Below are 19,656 nucleotides of genomic sequence, written 5' to 3' on the forward strand. Positions count from 1 at the left end.
TTCAAGGCCAGGTAGGATGCAGCTCTGAGCAACCTGGTCTAGTGCAAGGTGTCCCTGCCGTTTGCAACAGGGTTGGAACCAGATAACCTTTACAGTCCCTTCCAATCCAAACATTCTATGATTCTGTGATTTTTAGTCCTTTCCTCAGAACAAAGGGTTCTGTTCTAGGTCAAGCTCTAATTCATCCTGTGTTGCACAGGCTCTGAAGTGGCAATTGCAAAGCTACCATTATCCATTAGCCTCAACAAATGCTATGTAAAAAGCTGAGAAGTCAGAGCAATGGCACAGAATTTCAGACACCTACAAAATCAAAACCCAAAATCAAATAAAAATTAACATAACATGCAGGGAGGATTAAAATAGGCTTTCATTCAATTAAAGGAAGCACACAAAAGTGGAGAGATCCTGACAGAAACAATTATCTGGTATCCCAGTGAAAAAGAAGCAGAATTCATCTTTTCTGATAAATTAGAAGACACACCACTGGCAGCAGCAAAAGCCAAGCTCAACACAAGAAGATCTTTGATTAATTCACTGTCTGGTCTTGTTACTGTGAAACTGTCATGAATTTACTATGGACTACAATCAAGAGCATACAGTTAAACATGATTCATCATCTGTAAAAAAAAGAAAAACCACACAAGTCTTGTCTGCAGTTTTCAGGTCCAAAAATACCCCAATGTTTAGTTAGACTATGTCAATAATCAACAATCTCAGATTCAGAATCCTCCATTAGGACCAACTGTGCAGCAAAAGCAGTTTTAGTGGGAGTTTTAAAAGAGATGGGTCACCTTCCCTTACTTAATGTAGAAGTATTTTCTTACATAAAAGTTCAAAGTTCATCACGGTTGTAGTTTATCCTTACAATGATACTGAATATAGTCATTAGTCTGTTATCTCCCAACGTAGTAATTTCAAGAAAAAATGAAGTCAATTGCCAAATCCTGCAGCGCACCCTTTTTATCAGCCTAATGAATTATCCAAAACCTCTACCAAACCTTAGATACTGGTTCTGAATTTCTCTGATCAAAAAAAGAAACCTGACAAACTAGGAGTGAGGCAGAAGAAAGTAAAGGAAACTTTGATGTGTTGTTTAAATAGCTCATTACTCTCTAAAGCCATACATATTTCACTTAACCTTTAAAATCACTCAATTCTTAAGCCTAGTTAAATGTAACCATGAGTTAAACCTCACATTCACCTGCATTTCACTGTATTGCTTACATACAGTTTGATTCAGAATTCCTTCTAGACCAAAGCTTTATTTAATAATACATATTCATAGTCTTTATTATATGTATCCTATTTGCAATGTAAATAATAATAATAATAATAATGGTCAGTCTTCGCGAGCGAAGATCCAGGGAAGGTCTCTACACCTTCCAGCCTGCGCATTGGATTTTTTAGGTGAGACACAGTGTGCGCGGAACTGAGCCCACCCTTTAATCCTAAGGTTCATCTGCCGGGGCCAAGCGAGCTTGGACGGTGGCAGCGAGGTCCTTAGGACGTAGGTGGGTTGCCTTTAAGGGCTAACGAGCCCCACCTGCCCGGGAGTGACCCTGACTGGGAATCGAACCCGGGCCTCGGCGGCGCCGCGCCTTTACCACTAGACCACCAGGGGCTCCACAAACTTCATGCTATTAACAGTGTTTGCTTCCAGTGCTCCACCGCTGTCTCTGAGGCAAATATCTCCATCAGACAGCTTGCCTTCACCCTGTGATGCAGCGTGTCTTGGAGCAAGGGAGAAGCTTGGCACTTCCACGGCCTGTCTTCCCAACACACTCCCTTTCCGCTCACTAACCAGCTCTACACCAAACATATGCATACTCGGGGGCTTGAACTAAAATGAGTTTGGGGCATATTTAACTAATTAGCAAGTAACTCCTAATTTCAGCAGTGCTGCAGTGCCATACTATTTACACAACAAAAGCACGCAGCAAAAAAAAAAAAAATAGAAAGGCCTTTTCTTCCCTTCTGTGTTGAGTGATTTTTGTTTTCTTAGGGTGACACAGCATGAGCACGAGACACCTAATCATAGAATAAAATCAAAGAATGGGATGGGTTGGAAAGGACCTCTGACATAATCAAGTCCAACCCTTGATGCACTACCACCACAGTCACCAGACTATGGCACTCAGTGCCACATCCAGTCTCACCTTAAAAACCTCCAGGGATGGATAACCCACCACCTCCCTGGGCAGCACAAATTATTTTAAACACTCAGCACTGATGAGGCCACACCTCAAATCTGTGTTCAGTTTTGGGCCCCTCACTACAACAAGGACACTGAGGGGCTGGAGAGAGTCCAGAGTGCGGCAACACAGCTGAGGAAGGGTTTGGAGCACAGGTCTTATGAGAAGCAGCTGAGAGAGCTGGGGGTGTTTATCCTGGAGAAAAGGAGGCTCAGCAGAGACCTTATCCCTCTCTACAACTACCTAAAAGGAGGTTGAAGTGTGTTTGGGGTCAGTCTCTTCTCCCAAGTAACAATCAATAGGACAAGAGGAAACGGTCTCAAGCTGCCCCAGGGGAGGTTTAGATTGGATATTAGGAAAAATTTCTTTACCAAAGTAGTTGCCAGACAATGAAACCCTCTTTCCAGAGAAATGCTTGAGTCACCATACCTGAAGGTATTTGAAAGATGTGTAGATGTGGTGCATAGGGACATGGTTTAATGGGGGGCTTCACAGAGCTGGGTTAATGGTTGGACTGAATGATCTTAGAGGTTTTTTCCAAGTTTTTCCAACTAACTCCACGATTCTAAAGGGTAACAGCATCAACTGGTGTGTCATTATTCACACAGGCCAAGAAAAAACAGGTATCTGAGAGGTTTGTGGATATGTGGACATCACCACCAATATCACCTTACAATCAAAATCCAGCTTCTATTCAAAAAGAAAAAAAAAAAATTCAAACTGATGAGATCCAAGTCAGGTATTTCATTTCCAAATGAGGAAAAACTTGGGCAGACTTTGTTTCCAGTCATTCTTCATCCTTTCCTGGCTTGTTTCCAGGTATCATCAGCCCAGTGGCTTTTTTTTCAAATGAATAAAATGTTACACCAATAGGATCAGAGCTAATAATTGCTGGAAAAAGCTAAAAGGACACAAAAGGAAAGCTAGCAGAAGGAAAGACAAGGAAAACAGAGGAATGCAGTAAATAAATATTAACATATGGCTAAAAGACAAATGACACCTGAAAATGTACAAAGTCCATGCACAATCCCACTTCCAAAAGATGCAGCAACTACCACAGAATTACCTTCTGAGGACAGAATTCAGTGTAACTATCCTGCCTCCCCATGTGACACAGGATGGAGGATGTACCCATCAAATACTGCATCTCACCTCCCCAGAAGTTTTGTATTACCTCATCCAACAAGACTAGAAAAGGTTTTGATCTTTACTCAGGAGGAGAATACAGTATATCCAGTCTTCCTGACCAGGCAAGACACCTGAGATACTTCCAGATTCAAGGGCAGATCAAATCCTGAGTTTCTTCTCTGTCCCTTGAACTTCTTTGTGTGCAGCAAAGTCTGTACATACAATTACTGAGTTACTCCAACACTTCTGAAAAGGGTATTTTGCCAGAGATCATATGCACATGCACACCTCCTGATTTGCTCTGAAGCTGAGCCAAAACATAGGAAACAGGCCACAACTGCCCAAATTATTCATGCAGCATGTTTTCTGGCACAGCTGCAGAGCACACAGAGAGTGGGCTGCAGGCTGGATGAATGGTTCTGGTAGTAGCAACCTTCAATCACCATTTTTCTAGAGCTATTCTTAGTCTTTCCTCTGCTACCTTACAAGTCCTTAAATTTAGAGGATTACAACACCACATCTCTTTTTGTGCAAGCAGACTCTGCATCCATAATGCATGTAATGGAAATTTGCACAAAACTAAGTGGTCCCAAAATTAAGTCTTAAATCAACACTGCACACAGATGTATATGGGAAGCCAGTAACGTTGGAGGGGGGAAAGTGTTTTAAACATTTTTGCATACCCGTTATTTCTTCTGTTTCTCTTAATGAAACACGTGGATTAACATCCTAAATACTAATTCCAAGAAGCATCATTCCCAGCACCTCAGCCAAGCTGTGAGCTTATCTTAACACCTTCCTGTTTAATGGTCAGTGCTTTAAAGGCAGTCACTGAAAATTGCAATGCAGTGCCTGGCCACGATCCACACTGGCACCACCATCTATACCAAGCACTCTTTCACGTGCTATGAAGGACTTTAAGGGTCTGGGCAAGGACCTAAAGACCTGCTTATATTTTCTCAATGTTTCTGTCTCTGAAGTGGGAGATGGTTCATAAATGTCATCTTATTTGCTTTACATCCCACATACTCATCCTCATCTGCCATTTATTTCCCTCTCCTCCTCTACTTTTTCTTAGGGAGCCCTGTCCATGTCAGCTAAATGAAGACTGAGAGGTCATTTGATTACCAGAAATAAGCACTTACCCTCTGACAAAGAGATCTGGTGGCAAGACCTTTCCAAACTTGCTGATAGTAATGCAATAGGATCCAGCAGCTAACAATTAAAGCTAGATCAATTCAACCTTGAAACAGTCTGCAATTTCCTAGCAGTGACTGCAGCTGAACCTTGGAACGGTTTACTGGGAAAGACAGAGGGTGAATCTTTGTCACATGCTGTGTTTATGAAGTGAAGGCTTTAATTTATCTCTGGAAGAATTTATACACAGGTTATGAAGTGAAAAGCATTTATTTCTGGCGTCTCCATCTCTTGATCTACACATGTATTTCTTACCTTGATGTCTATGAGCCACAGGGAAAGGGTGATACTTTAATATCCAAACCATGTTCTCAAGACAAAAGTTCCCAGGTGACCTGCAGAACACTTTAAACACAGATCTGGTGTAGGAACAGCTTATTTCATCCAGTTAGACTGTTAAATCTTTTGTTAGAATTTTAGCATGTGATTTGGCCAGGGAGCTGGGAGAGTTGGAATAAAGGATTATGTTGGTTTTTTCTGTTACGTGGATTGTCTGAGCCTAACACCCAGGCCTCAAGCTGTATTGACCATCCTGTTCCATCTGGTTTCTAACCACACAACTGTTCAGTCCAACACCACTGTGGCCAGTATTGTACCTGCCTGAAACCAAACTGACACTGATTTACTGACTTGCAGAAGATCAGGCTAAAGCCCCAGTAATCCCATTAAAACCCAAATACTACAAAAATCACAAAAAAGAACATTCATCTGCATTTCACATAAGGTATGATTCAATCAAAAATTGGATGTCATGTTAACCTGGACAAAATATTATCATTTTAATACATAGACCTCTACAGCAATCAACAAGAAAACAGCAGATAGAAGAACATTCTGAGTAATAGCACACAAACTTATCTGCGTTTGTTTTCAAAAGTAATTTCCAAGATGGGAAGCTCTAGTATTCATTTCATCCAAACTCATATTTTTCCATATCAGTAGGAAATTCTCCATCTTTTTATTATTTAAAACCATTTTTCTAGGGAGGGGGGGAAATCCTTATAAGAACCTGCTTTTAAAAGATAATCTAGAGATTCTATTTTGTAAAAATAGAGCTGATTTTCAAAAGAGGAAAGAGTCGGACTTAAATTTCTCCAACATCTGCAACTACAGATCTGATGAAGCATCTATGGAAATTAAGTAGGCACTTCAGCATTCTGCCAAACTGGACTGAAAAGTATGCTACAATGCTTGGATGATTTGGGATTTCACCTTCAAAACAGTTCAGGTGTTCAATGCATTCCACTATAAAACACAGGCAGATTTACTGCTCAGTGTTCAAATTCAGCCCACAATTCTTTGGCAACTTTTTTCAGGACAAGGATATTACCTTCATTCCTTCAGGCCAGAGTTTGCCATAACACCCCTAATTTTTAGTCCCACAGAAGTAGCTACCTTTCAAAGGATGATAAACTACATGAAACACTTTCTAATAAAAAATATTATGCATAACTTCAGACCTGCACTAAGCCTCTGCCTGCAAGGTCCACATGAAAACAAAGAAAAAAGTCTGAGAGATAGAGTTCAACATGAAGTTTGCAATACCCTCTCAGTGTCTGACCTGAAATGAAACTTTTGATTTGCAGTTCCTTTCAAATGCCTAAAGATCAATTTTAACAGAAATATATTTTAAAACTGTTCAAGACTGCTTTCGTTTTATGAACCAAACTTCAACCACATAGGTACTTGAATTAATACCATTTTTTTCTGGAAAGTACATCAGAGCCAGAGTCTGAATGCTTGTGGTGTTTATTACACCATTTCTTTTTCCTTTCTTACAATTTTCTCATTCTGAAAACTATTATTAACACAAATTCTTTATAAATACAGTAGATACAAACACCTCTCTGATAGTGAGCTACCCACACACATAATTTCACATACACATTTCACTAAAGAACTGCTCACATGTGAACACGTAAACATGAGTACAGCCATGATGTCACCACAACAAGCTCTTATGATTACAAGGTGTTCTTATATACTCACTGTGTTCCCTAAAAAAAAAAAAAAAAAGAAAAAGGCAACACAGTCGTCCTGATTTGGAGCCAATGACAGTACTTCAGCTTAGGCTCTGTAGCAAATAATCCAGAGAAGTTAAAACAAGAAATTATTTTTTCAAAAATGAGCATGGTTTATACTGTGCACACTATGGAAGCAACACAAAAATATTTTTGTTAAATCACATTCTAGATGAATTCCAACATTCTTTCTTATCCCTACTTATCTTTGCTTCCAAGCACAGTAGCTGCTTATTTTCTGTTCTCAGCCAGTTAAACAACTCCTTCCCCCCCCACTCCCATTTTTTCTCACAACATTTATTTTCCTTATTCTGAAACATCTCATAAAACAATCATAGTAAGTTATATAAGGTATTCTAAAGACCTCTCTTAAAGAATCCAAGAGCATTTTAACAAGCTTGGCATTTCGGTCAAAAAAAGCACAACATTTATTATTGAATCACAACTGAGTGTATTTAATTCTCTAGAAAACATTGTGGAAAAAACCAAATGTGCACTTTAGTTCAACTAAAATTCAGCATAGTGCAGGTCTACCTGTATCTTAACCCTCCTGTAGGTCATGATGAGTCACAGTTTTCTGGAAGAGCATCCAGAGCACCACCTGCAACTTGTCAATAGGCTGAAATGTGATTAAGTTACCCAAAGCTTTTCTCTTAAGAGAAAAGTTTTCTCTTACACAGAATTACTGCAGGAAAGCATTGACATAAAACAGTATTTCCAAAGCAAGTATCATTTCACCTCCATACTGAAAACAGAGCACAGACAGAATAAAAGGCCCTCACTGCAACAGCAGTCAATTTGTTTTTCTGTTTTTAAGGGTAGCTTTGGGGAACCAACAGTTACACTGACTTCCAGTCCAATTCTGCCTCTTCTTTTCCTCCAGTTCTTTCTTTCACTTTTGCAATAAGGACTGGCCTTGAACACAGCCATTAGGAAAAGTTTACCACATTCCTGTAGACCCTCATCACAGGGGCCACTGTGTGCTAGTAGGAAAAACGTCATGGGTATCTACTACGTGTGAACTGTTACTCATTCTTCCTTGCATTTTTTCAGACCATCAGGCTATTGAATTATCCCCGCAAAACTGCACAAAAACCCCTACAATAAGTCATGCAATTGGAGATACAATAATTAAAAAATATTACAATTATTACACATTATTTCCTGTACCCTTCAGCGTTCCGACTTTAAGAGTTTCAAGATATTTATCTCCAAGGCTCTTTCTGAACCACAAAAGCTGACAAACCTTCCATCCACTTACCAAAATAATTGCAGTTGCCACTTCCTAAGAAGTTAAACAATACATAAGCTTGCACTCCAGGATCATAACGAAAACAAAAACATATGAATTCATTCAGGATTGTGACACACGTGCTACCCTTGTCAATAAACCTGGTACTTTTATGTGCTATTCTTCAATCTTCATGATCCAATCCATTTCGTCGAAAGACATTTTCAAAATTCTCTTCTTCCCATTCCTTCTACTTTTCTATTTCCCAGAGAAAATTACCTATTAATTGGCAACCAAGTATAACTGTAGAGCAACACAGTGTTAAGCATCAGACTGTACCAAGTACTTCCAATGAAAGTCACTGTGACCAGTGACTTAGATTTTTGCAGAAGTGGTTAATCTCCCGTGAAACTGCTTGTTCACCTCCACAGATTTCCAAAAGAAAGGGTACTCTAATTTTACTAACTGATCTTCTTGTTATGAATTATACACCTGGCCTGTTATTTTGCAAGGCAGAACACAGTTGCTGCCCTGTAAGCATTACCCAGTGCTAAATTCCCACCAAGTGAAAGAGCAAGTCAAGAGCATGGCCTACAATTTTTGTGCCTCGGAAGAGACAACCAGAGTTCAAGTGCAACCTATGAATTCAGGCAGACCAAAAGAACAGAGAACACTGATACAACTTAATGACTGGAAATCTTTATACAGCTGCTTTCTAAATTGCTGTGAGCAACTGACTCCCACAAGACCATTAGATAGGAAAACCAAAAGGATCCAAATGCAGAATTTCAGACACAAACACATTTCAGTTGGATCAGTTATGACAGCAAAGTTAGCCTATTTAGAGTTTCCAAGTGCTGATGCTAATCATAATATTCAAAGCTAAAAAAGCAAAAGAAAATACAAGAGATTTCTGGACATCAAAAGTGCCAGATGAATTATTTTGTCCAGTAATTCGAACAAATATAATTGTCTACGTCAAAGAGTTCCAAGGGCAGATGGAATTAAAGTATCACTGTCCTAAAAGAAACAGGAAAAGGTTTTCATTATTCAGGTATCTCAGTCGCTGCATGTTAGTGCTGCTTCTATTTCTGCAACACTTATGTCTGCCCAAGTACATATAAGTCACTTACATTTGCTTATTACTCACACTCCCGGCTTCTGATAAAATTACTTTTCAAAACCTAATAACGCATCGTGGATCATTCCAGACTCATACTTAAAATTACCACATGCAGAAAGCATTTTTAAAATTTTACAAGTTTGTTCTCAGCTCAGAAATGGCTCTAACAATATCATGATTTTACTAAAAATATCTTACCTAAATTTAGTATTCTGTGTGTAGGCATACCATTATATTTATAATTTTTTGAAGGGACTAAAAAAAAAAAATCTATGTACTAAACTTGATCTTTTATGGCCAAATTCTATGAAGGCAAAACAGTAAAACTCACTCCAACTGATTAAAAAAACCCACAAGCATACCTGCAGCAAATGAGTCTGCAGATTGAACCCAAACACTCCTTGCTCCATTTGCCTTGTTTTGGAAAACAGCATCCCACTCTGACATTAAGGAAGAGAGGAAAAAAAATCTCAAGTGTTCCTCCTCATTGTCAATGTGCAGGAGCTGTTGGAGGTGAAAGCAAAAACTCGTATGTGCCACCTTTTCCTGACACATGGGAGAAAATCTGACATCAAGGACTTTCAGTCTCTCAGATACAGTGTCTTTAAAAAAATGTTACAGCACTGGCAGAGTTCAGCAACTGATAAAAAAAGGTGACCCAAGGCACCTGCTACAGAGACCAGGAAGAAGGGAGATGGAGCTGAATTCTAATCACATCCTCTGTTTTCTGAGTACAATCCTCCTTCCAGTTCACATTTTGACAGTCCTATGGTTGGCCAGCGTGGCTGCCTCCAGAGCTGTCCTCAACAACTACAGTATTTCCTTTTAAAGGAGATTTTTTTTCTATTATTCTATGCAAGGGTAATCAAAACTTCCCTTCACTCTCCAGGCTCCCATCCTTACTAGACCAAAAAAGACAAGAAAAGGATGACCGATGCCACGAGAATATGCATGCAGACAACTGCAGAAATCCTAAATTACTGGAGTTCTGAGGAGGGATGAGAATGACAAGATAATTGCAGAGATGCCTGAAGACAAAACAGAGAGAGAGAGAGAGATTGGTAAAGGAAGGAAATCACTTTGGGACATACAGGATGATAAGATAGGAAAACTTCAAAGAAAGTAATCAAAAGAATAATTTAAAGATAATGGATACATGACATTTCAGAATATATATTCTTAAAACACTAATTGTTCCTGTTCTGCAGTTAAATTGATTCAAGTTCTGTGGTTTTGCAATCAAAAAGCCACATTAAACACACACATGATAATTAGGGAGAAAAGAATCTCACAATATTATGTAAAATCACTTGGACTCTTACAATAAGCAAGTTTAATTTAAAATAACCAGATCCATAGTGGTTGAACTATCATTCAAGAATTGGAGGGTAAGTCAAGCATAACTCTTTATAAAACAGTATTTCTAGGAAGGTGTGATACTTACAAAGCTTGAAAGCTTGACTGTGATTTGGGGATCCATTACTTTCCTATCCTAAATTTCAAAAGCAAACAGGAGGATGCATGCTGGGTTTGGGTTTTATGCCACCACCAAGACCAATATTACAGTAATTGTAAAACAAAAGCAATAGTGAATTCTTTAACAGATTTAAAGGAGGTTGCCACATTTAAGGAACAAAAGCACTGATTATTTTACTCCATGCTTTTGAAAGTGAGAATAATTTGGGGGTCATCTTTAAGGTCCATTCCAACCTGTTAACATTCTGTGGTAAGGGTGGCAAGAGGAAGCTTTTCACATTGAGACATCACTCATCATGAAAGGGCTTTCTCAGAAGTCTGGAAGCGCTTACAGGAGTTCAGATTTCCCTGATCTGATTTAGAAGACTGTTCCATAGCTGAATCATTACAACCTAGAGCATTTTATCCCCAGTTCCTCAAGTGTTAATCCTGGGCTTTGCAAACTGCATTGTGCCAGATCCACACACCAATGGGGTAGTTCACAGCTCAACTCATTCTTTCCACTATAAAAGCCTATACAAAAAATTTTCCTGTGTGGTCAAAGAGGAACAGTGCTATAAACACTTTTAGCTCTTCATTCCTTGGGACTTTTCCATGTGTGAACAATGGATAAAAATTTAAATCAGTTGAGGACTTTAAATTCAGTTTCTGCTAAATGTAAAATAGGTGATATTATGTTCACCTCAGATTTCTAGACATGCTATTTATTACAAGCTAGAGATAAGTGAAATAGCATCTGCAGATGAAAACATGGCTATAGCACCTAACTAACACTTGGGACATTCATGCTCTGAGAGATTGCACATGGACTGTTTTTAATTTCAGGTAAGTACAACAACAAGAACTGACCTTTTAAGTAAAGAGCTACAAAACTATGATTACCTACATTAGGATTTTAGTGAGATAAAATGTCTTCACTCAAGTCTATCTGAGGTTTTACAAAATCACAGAGCACGTGCAGTAACAGATACCCAGTGAGTAACTTGAAGTAGAATATTCATATGAGAAAACTTTTTTCCAATATAAAGGAAACATGACTGTATCATGCCATACTTCTGCTGGTTTTTTGTAGCAAACTACATTTCACCAAACTGTTAAAGTAGTTTGTTAGCACATTGCACAGATTGGAGGAAAACTGATCAGATACACCAATAGGAGCGGATTACATCCTGTTAATCCATTTAACAATTTAAGCTGTACTTGGCCTGATCTAAGAAGTGTAAATCACAGTAGCCCAATTAAGCATTGTGCCCATCCACATTAGCTGGAATCAGGCATACAAGCATCTCCTTTTTGAGTCAATCTCAGTAAATCTGAAAACAATAAGAAAAATAATAGAAATAGTATTACACAAGACCACTTTCCTGTATTCAAATCATTAAACATAGAACTCAGTTGAGAAGACTCACTTTTTCTTCACAGGATGCAAAACTTCCCTTAATTTCTCCTCCCTTAGAAGATACAACTTTTGGCTTTCAACAATCCACACTGGACTCAGCTTATCAATCTGACAGCAAAAGATTTCATTACTGGTGTCCCAGGAGGTAACAAATGAGATTTACACTCACAGTGTATTCTGGAGAGAGGAGGAGCAAAAGGACAAACCACCCAGGACAGCAAGAAGACAGAAGGAATCAGAATCTGCTGTGAGACTGTCAGACTGCAGGACAGGGAGACTTCACAACCTGTTCACTGCTAACAAGGAATGACTCCAATATTGATTTTTCATGGGGCTACTTACATGAGGAAACATTAATCAATTTATGTTAGGGTTGCCAATTAAGGTCAAAATAATTATTTGACAAATAAGGCTTGCTTGCAGCTGACTTACAGCCACAAGTCATGAAATGTATTCCATAGAAAGCCAAATCCTTTTCTGTTTCAATCCTGCTTTTTGTTTTCCAAATGACACATAACCAGCTAAGACACTAAGTCAACATACAACGTTCCACACGTGGTTAATCAATGTGTATTTCAGATTACAAAATCTATAAGGGTTTTTTTTTACACAGATAGCCAAAGCTGTCTTAGGCATTAATAAAGGGATGTCATTGATTTAGAAATCACATTAATCTGACAGAAATTTCCATGTATTAGCGCCAAAAACCCCCCGAAATTACAAAGAAGAAAGATTTAATGAAAAGTATTTTTATTTTTCCAGACTGAGTACTTGAGAGTTTGTCAATGCTTGTGTTTTGTTCTCCCAGAGCAGTCTCCCATTGGTTTGGATGGATTTTTATCAAAGCACTGGAAAGTAAAGCACTTCTGTGGTGACAAGAACACCACAAACTTTGGAAAGGAGACACTGTGATGTGCACAAGACCTGAGGCTTACATTTCCTTCTATGAACAGATTCAAAATGGACTACATCACTTAAAAAAAAAAAAAAAAAGACAGCAGTGTAAGAATTACCAACTTGGAGAAAAAATAAAAAGCTGTAAGATTAAAACAAAAGCTACTTTCAATTCAACACGTGGCAGTTCTTCCATTAAAAGAAAAATTAAATACATGCATCAGTCCTCTTTATATTGACTTTATTTAGCCCACCCACTCATAAACAAGACATGTAATAGAAACAAATGTGTCAGAAGAAACAAAAACTGTTAGCTTTTTTCCCTTAATAAAGGTCTGTCTTCACACAGCTGACAACTAATGAGGCTTATGCCAAGAGGTGTTGAACGTTTTTCTTTTGTCTATAGTACCTCAAACTCTTTACAAACCGAGATAAGCATAAGTAAGCTTTAAAAGAGGCTGGAGTAAGCAAGCTTTAAAAACCTCCCAACTTCGTGTTCTTAAAGCCTTGGTAGTTCATTGTTCCAGTTGGTGATCTGACCTATCAAGATGAGGCAAATGTATCTTAAGATCAACACAAATCAAAACCAGACCTCTTTGTAGTGTACCTAAGCCACAGCCTTTTACCTATTAACTTACCTTAGCTAGACATTCAGCACTTAAGTCTATGCCTTTGCACACAGTCAGCATCATTATCAATATTAAGAGGAATTGAAACAACTTAATATAAAAGCAAAGGTTTGTTGTTTATTTTTCAAAACAGTGAGTCAGTTTTTAAAAGTCACAGCTTTTCACTGGAAAGGAGTGTCTCAAAACTACAAGGCAAAACTAAACACAACACCCAACAAACTAAACAAACGAAAAATAACCCCAACCAAATTCAATTAAGGAAAATAAGGATAACATTTTAAACCAGCGATTAGCCCACCTCTTAGAGCATCAAGATTGACAACTGGACTTTGTTTAACTGTTTATTATAAAGGTATCCATAAATCAACTCTACAAAAAGCAGCCATGTATAATTTGCAATATACAGTATATTTCAGAGAATGCCTAAGGAGGGAAAAAACAAACCCCTCTTTTTCATTCTCAAGAATGAAAAAGCCTATATACTGTGGTGTCAGGAACAAAAACCATACCTACAACTAACTATGTGACACTGAAACTAAGGCAAGAAGTGGGAATAATCAGAGTTCTGTGGAACATTAAGGGGCATGACAATCTACAGCTGCTGCACAGCAGCACCACAGTGTTTTCAGTGGCTCTCTACACTAACCTATGGCTTCATAATGAAAAATATCAACCTGTCACACTTCACAGCCCAACACAGGACAGACTATCCAGGTTCAGAGCAAGTTCACAACACACAGGTTAATAGGACTTATTTATAAAAGTTGAGCTGTGTCAAACTTATATTTTGCTGGAAGTTATTTCATTCCAAGGAAGTCAAAACACCTTTAGAAAATGAATCAGAGAATTGGTGTCATATCTACCTACTCAGAGATTATTTGGTGAACATTTGAGACAGAAACACCATGCAAGACAACCAAGAACTCTGATATTCATTCTAGTTATGATACTTTGCTACATATGCTTCCAAGATCTTAATGGCATTTTGGGAAGGTCTGGATATTGCTCCACATGGCATTATTCAAAACATAACGTGGTTGTTACATGAAAAAAATGTGTGTGCATATATATATATATATTTTTTTTATACAGACAAACAACAAACTTTCATAAGTGTTGCTTTCTCCTAAGTGACAGTGGCTTCTTGTTTTTCTCTGGACAAACAACATTCAATTGGATACACCTACAATCTCTACTCCTTCTTAGTTCTAGTAGGAGAAATCTCTTATCAAACTACCAGCTCACAACAGACTCAAATCAGTAATCATGCAGTAGAATAACAAGATTAACCAAGCAGATTAGCCTTTTTAAAATGCATCTTAAATAAAGAAAACACACTGTTCAACAAGTACACCTTTTGAAGCTGAAATGCTGTGGTGCAGCACTAGGAAGCTCCCATGCTCTTGAAAGAGCTAAGTTAAGGAATCACCCCGAGATGGACATAGGCCTTTTATGACAATCAGGATCCAAAGGGAGTTGCTGGTTTTGTAGTTTTTTTAATTGCTATTCTGCCAGCACTCAGCATCTGTAATATCCAATGCCCTTGATATGAGGCACCCAACGAATTATCACTTTTGAGCCCTTTTTCAGCAGGATCCTTACAGGCCTCAGTGCTTCCCACCAGGCTGTGGTTGATCCACTCCACTCATCATCAGGTGCTGCAGTTTCAGCTGCCACATTTATTCCTGGAAAACTCTTTTTCCCTACTGTGGCTACTCTATCTGACAAGGATCACTTACTGTTTTCTTTTTTTTAAAGACGCTGCTGGTCATTCCTGGAAGAAAACGAAATTTACTGCTGCGTGCTTTGGGCTCATCTAATTACAATACCAGCCTTCAGGGAATTTTTAAACTAATGACATTGGATTTGTCAAGCACAAAAACTTTTAATCTGATTTTTCAAGTGGATCCTAGCCAATGGATACTGGCCACCACAGCACTTAACAAAACACATTTGACTGTTCTTCATGCAATATTTAGGTGGGCTTCTTATGGAAATGTTAATTTTTGTTACCTAATATCTTTCTCCATTGGTCAATACAAGGTATATAAGGTTATTGACAATGCTATTAAAGTTTTTATGACTAAAAGTCCACAAGTCAAATTATGTGTGTGTATATACAGCTTCACAAATGACTGGAGGCACACACTTGGAGAAATCTGAACCAAAACACTGTATGAACAACTCCCCAGTTTGTCTGCTGACCTCATAATGCAGCATCAACAAACACTAGCTCAATAGGACAGTTATTTTATTTCAACATCTTAGTCTTTATTTTCAACATTGTGCTAATAAAAGGAAAAAAAACCCCAAACTAATAATTATGTCACAATGACTCCTTAATCCCCCCAAAAAACAAAAAACTCACATGACCCATAAATCCTCCACTTTTGGGTGCTTCCTTAGTTCTAAAGGACAAATACTGCACTATTTCAGCCATTAGGTTTGGTTTGACTGTACTAACTGGGTATTTTGGTCAAATAATGATGGACTCACACTTGAATTTCAAATTCATTTCAATTATTACTGCTTTGCACACACAAGCTGCAATTGTGCAGTGTAGAAAGGTTGATAACTACACCTCAAAGAAAAGATCCTCTTCCAAAACCTTCTTTCAAACATAGTTATTGTATATTTTTTTCAAAACTGCATACTTCAGGGCAAATTTACTGAACAACTTACGAAATACAAGTATTATTGTTCACCAGGACTGGTATCAGCACACTTAATCCTCCCCAACCATACAAAAATACAGCTGTGACACAAAACTGTGCAAATGCAACAAAACACAGAATAGCTGTACAATCAAATGGCTAAATCCATACCAGATTTAGCCCCAGTCATCTGTCATTTTCTCCCCAGTACTACCAGGTATCATGAGAAAAAGGATCAGCTCTCCACAGGTAACACAGAGAGATGTGACCAGCCCATTGCTTCCAAAGCTGAATTCATAAATCCTGTCAGCAGAAGTCAGAAACCTAACACCAACATTATCAAAACATATAACAGGATTCCTAGGTGTTGGTAGGGATGACTGAAATATGTACACTTGTAACGTGAGGGACTTCATCTCCAGCTGACAGTGCAGGGCTTGCACTTCCAAGGAGAATTCACAATCTTACTGCAGTCTTTTAACACAACTACCCCAAAGTTGTATCCAAATACTCAGGAGAGAGCGTGCAACTACTGGGCTACTTTCTCCAAGCATGCAAGCAATTTTAGGGAAATACACAGATTTCAAGCACTGATGTCCACATTACTGGAAAAAGTATGAAAAAATTAAAAATCCTTACTTAAGCTCTTCTACAAGTACTACAGTCTTTTAGCATCACATCCTACTTGCCATCTTGCCCCACAACAACGTGCCCTTGTAACACACATCCACGCTACACAAAGTTTTATCACCATTTTCTATCTTATTGCCAGTGAAACATGTATTTCTCAACCTTTACATCAATATCACAGATATTCCAATTGATCTCTAACAAGCTGCCAGGGAAAAACATCACAGAAGCTCTGTATCACTGCTGATAATAAACCATGCAGTTTACTTCAATATTAATGGAAATTACATCAAACTTAGATACTAAACTCAAATAAAAAATAACAATTATTCTCATTCTCACCTTGAAAAGGGCTCTGATATGACTGGAGAAACACCTCATATACCACCAATTAGCTTCAAAGCACCAAAACAGGCTCACAAGGTTCCAAGAGTACCTCTCCTTTCCCTTTACATAAAAGGTTCAATTCAGTTCCATCTGCTGGACAATGAAATTAATACCCTTCCTACTGGTAACTTCACTCCAGCCTCTCCCCCTCTGTAAACACAACCAAAGATCAGCAAAAGATGATATGAAGACACATGCTATGACCATGCCATGCATGATGACAGCAGGATCAAACAAAATCAGGTTCAGCTACTAAGACCATGTCATACTATGACAGGCAGCATTGTTGGATACAGTCTCAAATAAGGTGTTTTGAACATGCTACTAAATTTTAAAATAGTTGTATCTCATTTTCAATGATTCAGTAACATTACCCAAACAGGTGTTTCATTAGCCAATGGAGTAAATGCAATATCCTAAGCATCCTGCTTAATTTGATTTCTTCTCAGGAAATCTGACAAAACAGTATATTGTTTTCTGGCTGGCAGCCACTGTACTATCACAGAGCTTCTTAAAGGTGTAACACTGTGAGTTCTAATTCTACCAGGTTTGAAAAAGCATTGGAAGTGTAAAACAAATAGAAATGCACATTAGATAAACTGACTCTAAAAACAAACAGCAAGGTCTTTAAGGAAGGCAGAGGGTCCTTGCAGAGCCTGGCAAATGCTTCAAGACAAACCACTTCCATAGTACTAACAAACCACAAGTCTGCACTGGCATCACCAGAAGGCTGTTTATAAAGACAGATGAACAGAAGGGAAGCTTTTCAACTTCAATTCTGTCAAGTTAAACTACTACCAAGCATAACTTTAAAAAGCAGTCTCCAGTCAGCCATGGAGCCCATGAGCTCAGGGCCCAGTTTAGGTGATGTAAGTAAGGACAGAAAGATCGACACACACATGTGGACTGGCACCTAACATCCACTGGGGTAGCTCCAGCTGGCGTGAAAGCAACGACCACATTTTTGGAAATTTGGAGCCTGAACAGCAGTGCTGACTGAAAAGCACCATTAGGCTTGTTCCTTCCATATGCTAATAATGACAATCATGCCTTATGCCTGATGCTGCAATCATACACTACCATATCTTATAAGGGAGCTTTTTCCAAAGAAGTCCAAGAACTGAGCAAAGAGCTCACCTACATATAGGAAGAAGGTTTTTAATCCAGCCATGACATAATTTCTTTCTGTACCTTAGTGCTGTGAATAACTGCTACTGAAATAATTCTAATGCTTACACTTATTTTCTTACTTTTCTAAGAAAAGTACTAAATCGTTGGGGGCAGAAGGAAAAAAAATCTAGAAAAGAAGTTTTTGAGCACAGAGGAGGCAGCCCTGGACACTGACAAAGCGAAGCAAGGTAAGGCCCCGATGGGATTTCGGGTACAGGAGTGATTCAGGGCTGAATCTCTTACAAACATTCCAATGCAACATAGTCTAGTGCAAAGACTCCTTAACACAGCATCCCAGAAAAGGGAAGAAAAAAAAAGAAAAAAAAATGTTATAAATATTCCCTCCATGCTCCTGATACATATCCAGGAACAAGATAAGCGAGAATAAATTATGTAACTATTACCATCTCCATATACCACACTCCCTTTATTTTGGCATCATACAGGCCAAAAAGGAATTTTATTTTTCTTAAATACTCTGGTTTGTAGTGATGTGCACTGAAAAGGTTAAAAGAAAAAACCCAAATGTACTAAGAAAAAATCAGATCTCCACATCAACAAACAATCCACAGAAGGGCGAGAACATGAATGTAAACCTATTTTTCCCTCACCCCACACTGTCATTGTGCTGTATTTTGTGCGTACAGGAATAGAAACACGCATTAAGCCTCACTGTTTTGAAAACAACACGCTTGAAATCTGCAGCGATCTTTCTTCCCCACCACGGACAGTGCTACACAGAATGTGGAGGACAGCCTTATACATAAATAAATAAATACACGACACGGCGAGGCGGGGGGGGAAGCGCGGAGGAAACAAGCGCGGCACACGAAGTGCCGAACGCCTTCTCCGGGCAGGAAACCGGTTATAATTAAACGGCCCGAAAGCGATTTAAACGTAGCCAGGGGGGAACCCTGCGGGTCTCCGCAGCAGCGCGGCGCCCCAGCCTCCCGCATGACGGGGCGGGCGCCGGGGATGGAGCGGGGACACCGCGGCCGGGGCCGCACCTGCCGCTCGCAGAGAGCCCCGCGCCGGCCCCACCTGGCCCGGTGCCCGCAGGATGAGCCGTCCCGGGACCCCTCCCCGGGCTCCGCCACGTCCCCCATCCCCGCGGGCGGCTCCCGCCGGCCCACTCACCTGGCCGAGCGCGCACTGCGGCTCCGCGCCCGCGGCGGCCCCGGGCGAGGGCGGCTCCCGCGCTGTGCCTGTGCCGGTGCCGCTGCGGGGCCGGGCGGCGGCCGCACTCACCCCGTCCTTGCGGCTCCCGCCGGTGCCGGTGCCGGCGGCCCCTCCGCGCCCACGGCGGGGCGAGCGCCTCCCGCGCAGGGGCGCCCGCACCGCCCTCCGCCCCCGCGCCGTCTCAGCGGCGGGCCGCGCCCCCCGCGCCTCCGCCAGCGCCCGCCCCCGCATCGCCCCCGCGGGCACGGCCCCCGCCTCGGGGGGACTGTGCGGGCGGCCGGGCAGAGCCCCAGGCCGCAGCCCCGCGGGCCTGGGCGGCGCCGGGGGCGGGCGGCGGTAACAAAGC

The 19,656-nt window shown here is 40.0% G+C and overlaps 1 protein-coding gene across 1 annotated transcript in view; it reads right to left on the minus strand.

Annotated features, from left to right (window-relative positions):
* HECW2 (HECT, C2 and WW domain containing E3 ubiquitin protein ligase 2) overlaps positions 1–19,420 on the minus strand; it is a 160,025-nt gene extending 140,605 nt beyond the window's left edge. The window contains exon 1 of the mRNA XM_050339770.1: positions 19,269–19,420. The gene's annotated coding sequence lies outside the window, so the exon portion shown is untranslated. The remainder of the gene's footprint in view (positions 1–19,268) is intronic.
* Positions 19,421–19,656: the final 236 nt, after the last annotated feature.

This window comes from Myiozetetes cayanensis, unplaced genomic scaffold, assembly GCF_022539395.1.
Source record: "Myiozetetes cayanensis isolate MyiCay16 unplaced genomic scaffold, myiCay2020 scf9, whole genome shotgun sequence".
In the NCBI taxonomy this organism is placed as follows: Eukaryota; Metazoa; Chordata; class Aves; order Passeriformes; family Tyrannidae; genus Myiozetetes; species Myiozetetes cayanensis.